Genomic DNA, 5,609 nt, shown 5'->3' with positions numbered 1-5,609 from the left:
GGAGATATGAGTCTCTTTATGGTGAATATTGCTGTTTTTGTTTTTACATTTACTGATAATTTCAAAATAATATTTAAATTCTATCTTAAATTATGTGAAGAGGGGTTTGTTCTCTGCTCACTTCATTTCATGGATAAAGAATCTTCCATTAAATATAAACAAATGAACAATGAAAGTTAAATCAGGGTCCATATCAAAAAGACTGGTTTAACAACAACATTATTTGGATTAAACAATTATTGAACAATGATGGTCAACCATACGATTATCAAGAATTCATGAGAACACACAATGTTACATTCACTCCTGAGGAATGGGATCGTCATCAAATGATCCGCATAGTTCCTGTTGAAATTCTAAAGTTGATTGGCTACGCTCTGTGAGGGTGGATTTCACTGACGCATTCCGTTTGGAACAATAAATAGAGCGAACAAGGCTCCTTCCAGTTCACAAGTCTGAGAAGACGCATGAAGAAGTTCTTGCTTCAACAGTGATTGAACGAAACTCCTCTGCCTTCGTCCCGCATTATAGAACATTCTGGATTGATAACATAACACTTACCTGAACTATAATAGCAAAATATTCGAATAAACCCTATTTTTGTACCGTTAAAGAAAATCTGCCAAAATGGAGTCTCAGATACGCCAGAACTATCACCACGATTGCGAAGCTGCCATCAACCGGATGATCAACTTGGAGATGTTTGCCTCCTACACGTACACTTCAATGGTTAGTCTACCAAGATGAGCGTTTTGTTGAGCTACCTGTATATTATGCCTGGGCCTAAATTCCACTTTTCACCTGACTTTTCTGTAGCCAATAACCTCAACTCCGTTAAGTACATATTTGAGTTTTACTTGGCAAGGCTATTAAGACCCTCTAAGTTGGTAAAGCATTCAAGTGAAGCCGGGAATCTATCCTACCTTGGTCAGCGCGCGTAACAACTCCTTGACAGGTTAATAAGTAGACTATAGACTGGACTGATTCATGCCTGTATCATCAAGCTTAGTTGCCACAACAAGAACATAATGCCCAGTCACGTTCGGCACTTTTTTCTTCTTTTAACCACACTGTTTTGTTTATCCACCCAGGCTTTCTATTTCTCCCGTGAGGATGTGGCTCTGCCTGGCTTCGCGCATTTCTTCAAGGAGAACAGCGACGAGGAGCGAGAGCACGCCGACAAGCTACTCTCCTTCCAGAACAAGAGAGGTGGATGCATTTTACTCCAGGACATCAAGATGAGCACCTGAGCATCGAGGAACACATTTAGTATTGTAGACTGATAGAAAATGTCTTTACTCCATGGAGTGTCCAGCGTTCAGTTGATATAGAGAACCTGGAGTAGTCCTAAACATACTGCCTCTAACCACTGAACTGAAACAGTGTGAGGGATGTAACTCCGTTCACTTTATCCAAACCTTAACGTTTGCTAGTAGTCCCTAACCCTCCTGTGTTCACTCTGGCCTGTGTAGAAGCCAGAACGTGATGAGTGGGGCAATGGGCTGGAGGCCATGCAGTGTGCTCTGCAGCTGAAGAATGTGAACCAGGCCCTGCTGGACGTGCACAAGATTGCCTCTGGAAAGGTTGACACCCATGTAAGTTATGGTGGAACCACACCACATGTATGTATCACATAGAATACAGGTACTGTCCCAGGAGATGATCAGGTTGTTGTAGCTCTGATAACTAATGACAGGATTGGGTGACCTGTTTCTTAACACGCACACAATAGTCCACAGATGCACACTACACACACACACAATGCAGCTAATACATAAGGGGTGGCAGGTCATCTAGTGGTTAGAGCTTTGGGCCAGTAACCAGAAGGTTGCTGGCTCGAATCCCTGAGCTGACAAGGTAAAAATCTGTTCTGCCCCTGATTAACCCACTGTGCCATGTTAGAATGTCATTGTAAATAGGAATTTGTTATCTGACTTGTCTAGTTAAAAAATAAACTGCAGACACCTCATTATCTGCCCTTGTCATTACCACCAGGCTCTTGTGTGTTACTGTAATTACTGTTACAATAGTCTGTATTCATTATCTTTTCTGACCTGTGTTTTCCCTCTTTAGCTGTGTGACTTTCTGGAGACCCATTACCTGAATGAGCAGGTGGAGGCCATTAAGAAGCTGGGAGATCACATCACCAACCTCACCAAGATGGATGCTGTCAAAAACAAGATGGCAGAGTACCTGTTTGACAAGCACACCCTGGGAGGCCAGAGCTAAACCACTTCCATCCCCAGGACTCCTTGGTTCTCTGATAGATCCTCCTGGCTTTGCTTTTATAGGTATGGGAGAGTGTTAAACTGGTGAATTGCAACACTGCTGTGACATTGATGTTTCTGTTCACAACACTACTGTATTTGAGGCAAGGCTTCTTGTAAAACAATAAAAAATAATCACTGAATTTTGTTGCTGTTTTTTTAAGTGTTGACCTGTAGTAATGGATGTTGTATCAGTCTATTGAGGTGCTTTGCTCTTTTACTGAGCATCTTCATACAGTGATAAATACTGACAATTGTAGACTTACTAGTGGCTGAGGGTCATAACAATAGGAGAAGTTTAACATGAGTTTAAAGGATGTTACCTTGGACCACAGGGTGTCCTTTACCGTATCTTGTAATAGTGCCATGTCACTTAAGGACCCAGCTGTCAACTAGTGCTGTAGGAGTGAAATTGTTACCTACAATTGATGTAGACCTTTACACTGTGCGTCACAAGTTTATTAGACAGCCGAGAGGTCAATCAAAACAGTTAGCCAGCTGTTATGGCACATTTCTCTAGTGATGGGAAGTTCGGCTCTGACTGACAAATTGTCACTCATTGTGTTTATTTCATTTGGTAATGCCCAATAGTTCCCCTACAGCAAATTATGAACTGAATACTCAAAGGAATGATTCTACAAGCCTCTCGTTCTTAAGGGGCTTATTGGAGCTGTCATATGGTTGCAACGCTACTGTTACTTTACATAAGTTACTGAACGCTGTCATTGTGGTAATTAACCTGCAAGCCAAACTTTAATACTTGACCTGAGAAATATTGTTTTCAAGATATAGTAAAGGAGTTTCTGGTGGCTAGACCACTTGGTTAAAGGGGAAGATGGTCTTTACACAAAGCCACAGAGGGCCAGAGATCACAGTTCAATTGCTAAATTGTAATCACTTCGCCACTACGGCCAATTTATTGCCCTACCTCCCTAATCTTACCTCATTTGCACACACTATATATAGATGTTTTTTTTATTGTGTTATTGACTGTACGTTTGTTTATTCCATGTGTAAGTTGTAAATGAGAACTTGTTCTCAACTGGCCTACCTGGTTAAAGGTAAAATAAAAATGTTTAACAAATTGAAAAGGAATCTTGATATGTAATACCCCTGTCAGGTTTATGTACTCTTCTTTGTATATATTTTGTATTGTGTTCATAATACATTTAAAAAAATATAGAAAAAATATAAATAAATGATGACCCCACTCATTCACATCACCTAAAGCAAAGATATGTATTATATTGACAAGAGAGCCGAGTGACCCATCTAACAATGGAAATACATGTGCTCAACAATTGGAGACAGGCAAGATCAGGTGGAACCATTCTAGCCAATGAGAGGGAAGGCACGGGTGTGAACAACACACAGAACTAGACAATTTTTCTCAAAGTTGCCGGAATGCCACGTGCATCCGCATATATTAGTACATTTGTTAAAGCTTAAACATTACGAAACTTCTATATGATCAAAATCCGCAAGTAATTTGACACTGTTATATACCTCCACACAAAAACGGTTTCATCTCACGAGTAAATGCTCTTGCCTCGACCTCATCTTAATCTGTTTAAAAAATGTTACTTTGTTTATTACGAGAGTGGATGAATTTACTTGTTTTGACTAATTATGACAGGAGTTAAGAAAATGTTGAGAGGTGTAATGACTTTTCAAATAAGTTATGTTACACATTATGTCTGATGTTGGCTGACAATTTTTTAGCTACGCTATCCTTACGAACCGCATAGCATATCATTACAGCAGTATGTACCAGTATGTTAGCGTAAAGTTAGTTGGCTATTAATACATTAGGATTAGCTAAGTGGTATAGTCATTGTGCGTTCTCAATGGACACTGGAAGTAGCTAGCAAGCTAGCCAAAGTTAGCCAGTTAGCTTGGGTGCTTGACTGCCGTTGTGAGGTCAAAATGCTCGGATCAACCCTACTCCTCGGCCAGAGCGGCCAGTGTGGGCTCTGAACGCTCCGCGGGCTAAATGCTTTATATTTACGAATGGACAATCTGACAACGCTCTGAATTTACGAATGCCAAGAGCGTGCTCTGGCACTCCAGATTTAATTTACAAACACATCTGAAATCATGCGATGTCTAGCTAGTAATTTGTTATGCTAACAAGCTAGCAAGACGTTGCATAGCAACACCATCAGCTTCCGGTAGACAGGCGAAGCACTAGTAAGCTCAACAAGAAGTTTACAGTTCTTTTACAGTATACTCATATGTAACCTTTATTTAACTAGGCAAGTCAGTTAAGAACAAATTTGGCCTACTCCAGCCAAACCCGGACGACGCTGGGCCAATCACAGCCAGATGTGATACAGCCTGGATTCAAACCAGGTACTAAAGTGATGCCGCTTGCACTGGGATGCGGTGCCTCAGACCGCTGCGTCACTCGGGAGCCCTAGACCACTGCTCCATTTGGGAGCCCTAGACCACTGCGCCACTCGGGAGCCCTATGAACGAATAGTATATAGTATGCAGTATGTATGTAGTATACAGTATGTTAGAATGGGTAATCGAACACCACTTAGGTCTTCTGGGGCAGTATGCATCAAGCCTCTCAGAGTAAGAGTGACGATTTAGGATCAGTTTAGCCTTTTAGATCACATTGAATAACATTACATTGATGGGGAAGCTCCTCTCCCCAGGAGCCACGAGGCCCCTGATCTTTCCTGGCCTAGTATGTAAGGTAGTGCCTCTACTCCAATTTTTTGAGGACAGGACCCCCTTTCTCCTAAAATGTAAGCCAAAACAGGCTCTATCTATCAGTTTGTCATAGCTACTATCTAGGTGCAGTGTTTGATGAACAATTATGAAGCTGCTTCAAATGGGGGTAAGGGTCTTCAACATAGATAATCCTTGAAGTATGTGACCTGCTTTCTGTTACTTTGATCAACTGTTTTAGACTGAACCTCAGTTTATAGTGTAATGTTTTCATTATGAGTGCAAACAAAGTTTTGGAGGCAATGAGACAAAGCTTCTTCAGAGTGTTGGGAGTGACAGTAGACTTATGCTTAAACTGGTGTTACAAAAAGGGCTGTGACATACTTGGCATTCCTTATTTTTTTTGCCAAAAGGGACATCACCTGTTGACTAAATGATGTGTCATGCTTAAAGGATAATTTAGGGTGAGCATATAACGCAAACATCTAGCATCACAAAGGTTGCCCTTTAACCTAACTCCTAACCTTAACCTTAGACCTAACCTTAACCCTTAACCCCTAGCCTAGCTCATTTCAGCAACCTAGCTAACGCTAGCACCTAGCCACCGAGCTAACGTTAGCCACAACAAATTGGAATTCGTAAGATATCATATGTTTAGCAAAT

The 5,609-nt window shown here is 41.1% G+C and overlaps 1 pseudogene; it reads left to right on the top strand.

The window, feature by feature from the left end:
• Window positions 1–431: 431 nt before the first annotated feature.
• On the top strand, window positions 432–2,410 carry LOC115126907 (ferritin, middle subunit-like; annotated as a pseudogene).
• The last annotated feature ends 3,199 nt before the right edge of the window (window positions 2,411–5,609 follow it).

The sequence above is a fragment of the Oncorhynchus nerka genome, linkage group LG26 (genome assembly GCF_034236695.1).
Source record: "Oncorhynchus nerka isolate Pitt River linkage group LG26, Oner_Uvic_2.0, whole genome shotgun sequence".
In the NCBI taxonomy this organism is placed as follows: Eukaryota; Metazoa; Chordata; class Actinopteri; order Salmoniformes; family Salmonidae; genus Oncorhynchus; species Oncorhynchus nerka.
The sequence above is the reverse complement of the archived record's forward strand: the minus strand, read 5'-3'. Positions and strand labels throughout refer to the sequence as shown.